The sequence below is a fragment of the Hippoglossus hippoglossus genome, chromosome 14 (genome assembly GCF_009819705.1).
Source record: "Hippoglossus hippoglossus isolate fHipHip1 chromosome 14, fHipHip1.pri, whole genome shotgun sequence".
Taxonomy (NCBI): domain Eukaryota; kingdom Metazoa; phylum Chordata; class Actinopteri; order Pleuronectiformes; family Pleuronectidae; genus Hippoglossus; species Hippoglossus hippoglossus.
The window spans coordinates 19,327,292-19,333,309 of record NC_047164.1 but is presented as its reverse complement, the minus strand read 5'-3'; the positions used below and the strand labels follow the sequence as shown (position 1 = coordinate 19,333,309).

Here is a 6,018-nt window from a genome sequence, read left to right as displayed (position 1 = left end):
GACAGCTGCATTTATTATCTATTATTGTGACATCTCTGGTTTATCGTTGCCGTGTGTTACTGCCTTCAGTTTCTGACCTTACCTCTATGTAATGTGTCTGACTACAACTCCCATTTATCCTGGAACCATACACCAGGGCAAGTATCAAGAAAATCAATAGAGCTTTTTAGAATATTAGGTTCAGTAGCTTTTAGAGAGGTTAGCACTGTCACTTAACAGTAAGTAGGTTCTTGGTTTGAATCCCGGTTCGACCAGGGTCTTTCTGTGTGGATTTGCTCCCTGTCTGCGTGGATTCTCTCCAGGTACTCCAGCTTCCTTCCACAGTCTAAACACATTCAGATTGGGGTATAGGTTAATTGGAGACCCTAAATTGACCATAGGCACGAGTGTGAATGGTGGTTTCTCTTTTTATATGTCGGCTATGATGACCTGGCCACCTGTCCAGAGTGTACCCGCCTCTTGCTGAAATTGGACTGGGATTTGGTGATGCTCCCCGTGGCTGCATGGCATAAATAATGGATGGATGGCTCTTAAAGTGGAGTCTGCAGACCTCCAGGACTCATTACATGTGACTCATGGTTCAGAGTCAAACAAAAACTAGCAAAATTATACTCCCATAAACTTTTTATGTTATAATAAGGACAGGTGCTCTGATTCGAGATTTTTGTGTCAGTTTTGTACAAAACCATAACATAAGATATATTATAGGGTCCCTTAGAACCAAGGCAAAAGTTAAACTATGACTCTGACTTGTGTGAAATTCAGTATCCCAGAGTTGAGCCTATATCCTTTCTTTCTGGTGCTGTTGAACATGGGCTGTGTCCGAAATCACCCACTCATTCACTAACCCATACTCCCTATATAGTGGACTATATTGTGAGAATTAAGTGAGTTTGGACACATGAAGTTTGGACACAGTCAATATCCAAAAGTGATTAGACCCACATGGGATATGTCACATGTTGGTAGAATTTAGGGAGGACGGTTTTCAGATTTGCTTCACAGCAGAGTGAGGCTCAGGAGATACAGTGGGTCGTCCACTAACCAGAAGGTCAGAAGTTCAATCCCAGTCTGCCCCATTCTCCATGGCAAAGTGTCGTTGGGCAAGATACTGAACGCCACATTTCCCCTGAGTGTATGATAGAGATTGTGCTGCACATAGATGCTCTATATGAATGTACTGCTTTGAGTGATCAAGACTACATGCACTATATGAATATGGACCATTTACCATTTAATTGTGTGGAAATCTAATAACATTAACAAATCTTCACTTCTTTTAAGGTCCCAAACCAAACCATGTTAGAGTGACCACACCAGGACCCTGAAGCAACTGAATGGAATTGATCTTTAACACTAAATTGTAACAATCTGCACCTTTCCTGCCGCGACATGTCAAAATGGCTGCCTTGAAAACATGAATTTTTTAAAGGAAGTGCCAACTGCCCCACTGTGTCAAACAAGCAGAACCCCATGTCTATTTTTGGGAAATCTTCACTCAGAAACAACATGGAAGAAGAGGCGTGTTAGGTTACGCTCTCCCAGGGCCTTTGACCATCTCTCCCTCTTTCACCTCACTGTATACAAAGCTCTCATGAGGAAAACAGCCTTGTGAGTCATGGCCTGAGGGGGAGAGTGGAGACTGTATCAATCAATCAATCAAATTTTATTTGTGTAGCCCATATTTACATATTACAATTGTCTCATAGGGGTTAACAAGGTGTGACATCCTCTTTCCTTTAACCTCAACAAAACAACAAAAACTACCAATTAAACCTATTAACAGGGGAAACCTAAGAGAAAGTCACATGTGAGGATCCCTCTCCCCGGACAGACAGAAGTGCAATAGATGCCAGACTACATCCTTCTCTTATGCTGCTGTAGACATGAACCGATGTGTTCGACCTCTCGGGGGACACATGTCACATGTTGGTGGAATTTAGGGAGTTTTCAGTGTCAGTGTTTCAACAATAATAATCATCGACACTGAATTGTTGAGGCCTGTGCTCTTCCTTCTGTGACATGTCAAAATGGCTGCACTGAAAACAGCCTGTTTGAGACATGAATATCTAAAAATGGTCGGCGAGCAAATAAGCAGAGGCCCGTGCTGATGCTTCGGACACCTTCCCACTGAGACAATGCGAAAGAAGGGGCACGCTAGGTGGCGCTCTCCCAGTGCTGTTTGACACCCACGGCTCTCCACGCTGTGCTGCAGACGCTCCTCCGGCCCGGCAGAGGGCGCTGTGCCGCAGGCGGGCGGGACAAACCGCAGTGTGCGCCGTGTGTTTTGTTCCAGAGCTGCTCGGTGCGCTGTCCACTTCAGCACCACCAGCCAAGCGGAGGCAGCGGGGCTAGCTAACCCTGAAGAGGGGCGACTGGAAGCCACGGCTCCGCATCAGCACCACCGCCGACCCCGCGCCCGACGACCGAGCATCACCGAGACGAGAGCCGCCGGTACCCGCCCGAGGAGCCGCACAGCAGCGAGGCAGAGCACCGCGCAGGAGGTAAGAGTTTCCGAAGAAGCTCAAATAGGATCAAGTTGTTGGAGGCAGGGATGATAACGGGCATCGCCGGGGAGGGACGAGCGTCCCTTCCCTTCCTGGTTCGTCTCTCCAGTGCTGAGTCGTTGTTTACGCGCGCACCTCGTACATTTATTTACGTTTGCTGGAGGGACACCGGGACACTTCAGTGTATTGTCTGTGCTCAATGGACAGCCTCTCCTCGCGTTGCAGATGGTGGTGTTTTATAACTCATCGGTTTCGCTTCACCGTGGCCAGCTGCCGTCTCTGTATCCCCCCCCCTCCCCTCCCCTCCCCTCCCCGAGCTATTGCCCTGGGATGTTTAACCTACATCTCCATTACTCCTGGAGAATTGTGTGTATTTTTGCGAACTGGAGGCTGCATTGCGTGTTTGAATCGCCCTCATTGTGTTTACATCCCTCGGTCTGTTGCAGAATCAAACCGCGTTTACAGGCCGACGAACAGGGTGGTAAATATCATAATACTCATATCATCGTCTAAAATGTTTTTGTGACTTTTATTAAATGATATGAAACGGGACTTGTGAGAAGACGCAGACATTTGAATGGAGTTTGGTGAGGAGCTGAGTTTTCTCCTTCATGTTGAACCCTTTACAGTCTGAGTGATTGTCAGGATATTTTAAGAGTTGTAAGGTCATGCTAAGTGAACAGGCTGCTTTATTTTTGTTCATTTTTGTCCTTTGAATCGCAGACATTGGGGGAAGTTGATCTCTTGTGTATATCTGAGGCAGCTGATGGGTTTCATAAAAGCATAAACATCATTACCATTGTGTGAATCCTCCTCTCATCTAGCGCCGGTGGGCTCAAGCATCAGATCTCAGGAGCAGCCTGACTTTAAAGTGCTCACAGATATTTCACAAAACCAAACCATGCGCGTAGAGGAAATGTCAGTTTGCCAGACTCTGCATGATTTGAAAGCGCAGATCCTTTAGGGGTCGATGTAGAACTGCAAGGAATTGTCAATTCATAGATAAAACTACAAATTATTACCCGAAACCAAACTGATCACCTGATAATGATTGATTAAGTTTTATATAAAACAATATAACATTTTAATTAACAAAAAAGTCAAATATTCCAGGTTTGGTCATCTGTGACTGAAAACTTAAGGATTTGAGATTTGGACTTAGATTTTGGAAACAAACCAATATACTTCCTTTTGTTTTGCAGTGTTGCAGTGTGGAGGCTATTAGTTATTCCTGACATATAACATAACAAATACTGAAACAAATGCACAAGCAAAATCGAATATTGTATTTGGAGGAAAAATACACTGGACTTCATAACACACAGTTTAGGGAAAGGTCAAGTGAAAGTTGTAGTGCTTGTGTATTGTCCTGTGACACAATATATTGATGCTAGAACTGAAACGATCAGTCAAATAATCCATTAGCTCACTGACCAAAAAAACAACTGGCCTCTATTTTGATAATTTATTTAATGTTTAAAAAATAGATAATAAAGGAAAATAATAAAGCAAATGCTGTATGTTTCCAGCTTCTCACATGCGAGGAGGTTTGTCTATCTACTATCAATGTAAATAAATTGTTATTAAATAGCAAAAAGAAGACTTCCCTTGTCCTGTGGAGAATTGTGATGGACATCTCACTTTTCCGGGCTATTTCTAAAGTCAACTAATTGATTTACCCAAGAAAATAATCAGCAGATTAATCAATAGTGAAATATTTGTTATCTGGAGCTTAAATTGAACCCACCATCCATAAGACTCCTTCAGATTATATTATGAATCGCAGCGCTTTTAAAAAATTCAAACCTTCATTCAAATGTCTACTGCCGACATAGCACAGTGTTTTTCTTGGCTCAGTCTTACGAACACCCAGTGAATCAGTCCTCAGCGCTCAGTTCATGACACGCTGCTCAGGTAAAAAGGGAAACGTCAGCAGGAGCTGTGTGTGTGAACAGGACGGTGACAGTGCTGACCAAATACTCAGCTGCGTGGGACGGCGGGCACCACTGTGCCTGTCTGGCCAAAAAGATCTCGGGAAAGCAGTCTTCCATTTTCTGTTGGTGAGGTATTGGCCCAGGTGAGGTAAGAGGCTGATAGAGGGATTAGCTTGTATTAGGATGTGGCTGCTCGTGGAGGTGTGAGAGAAACGTCCGTCACTCTCTGCGTATCTTCCTCTGCCGTCTGTCTTTCTCCACAAAGCATCTGTCTCCTGCCTGCTCGTCATTCACATTGTTCCTAGATGAGCAGTGATACTCCCCCATGCTCCTTTTCCTCCCGCTCTGCAGCATTTCAGTGCCTCTCCTCGCTGTCCTTCCTCGCCACATGCAGCCACTGTCAGTGTATTCCTGCCTCCCTATGCTCCCATCTCATCCCGCTGGCAGACACACACTGCTCCTCCTCCTGCCCTACTTCCTTCTACCTCAGCTCTCCTGAAGGGCGAAGCTGCGGCTGGTGAAGCCTCGAGGGGGGAGACAGAGAGGGGGGACAGATGAACAGAGCGTTGCACAGGGAGGGTGGAAAGTTAGGGGGTTTTATGGGCCTCAAGTGTTTTAGGCAAGTACCATTTACCAAGTGTCAAAGCACTATAGCCAGACATCATCTCATGATGTGGTCTGATAGTGTGTAAAAGAAGAAAAACATACAAATTGCTGCGGTGTTAGAGCACAGCAGGGGTGTCTCTGCTCTTTCAAAGAAGGCAATGCCAGCTACACTCGGATTCACAAGAAATAAGAAAATCAAGCTGATTACGTTCGGATTCTCCTTGAAACTGCGCTTCATCTGGCAGAGTGAGGGCCATAGCGTAGCCAGGCTGTATATCTCTGCAGGTGGTAGTTCCTCTTTTTTTTAACTTGAAAAGCTTGTCAGTCTGTGTTCCTGTCTCGAATCCAAATCCCCTTTCGGAGAATTTCTAGCTTAAAGGGATAGTTCATCCAAAAATAAAATGTACCCATCATCTACTCACCATTATGCCGATGGGGGTGTGGGTGAAGTGTTTGAGTCCACGAAACACGTTTGGAGTCTCAGGGGTAAACTTTGTTAGAGCAGAATCCAATACAATTGAAGTCAATGGTGAGTTCTTCTTCAGACGTAATAAAACAACAGAAAAACCATAACATGCCTCCATACTGCTCGTGTGGTGTCATCCAAGTGTCATTTACAACGTGTTTTAGGGTAAATGTCCGCTGATATCTTCCGATGAGGTGCATTTATGGACCATCAGAAATGCTAACGTCCGCTAGCTTAATCACTTCTGGTGGACTTTTAGACTTAAAACTTTGTGTAAATGACCTCGTTTCGAGTCGAATATGAATGTCGCGGCTTCCGGACACTTGGATGACACCACACGAGCAGTATGGAGGCATGTTATTTTTTTTCTGTTGTTTTATTACGTCTGAAGATAGGTCACTAATCCGCTACACTGTTTACCCCTGAAACTCCAAAAGTGTTTTGTGGACTCATACACTTCACCCGCCCCCCTATCGGCATAGGGGTGAGTAGATAATGAGTGAAT

At 44.8% G+C, this 6,018-nt stretch overlaps 1 protein-coding gene across 3 annotated transcripts in view; it reads left to right on the top strand.

The window, feature by feature from the left end:
• The first annotated feature begins 2,293 nt into the window (after positions 1-2,293).
• srrm3 (serine/arginine repetitive matrix 3) overlaps positions 2,294-6,018 on the top strand; it is a 75,602-nt gene continuing 71,877 nt past the window's right edge. For all 3 annotated transcript variants that reach the window (XM_034606186.1, XM_034606184.1, XM_034606187.1), the window contains exon 1: positions 2,294-2,504. The gene's annotated coding sequence lies outside the window, so the exon portion shown is untranslated. The remainder of the gene's footprint in view (positions 2,505-6,018) is intronic.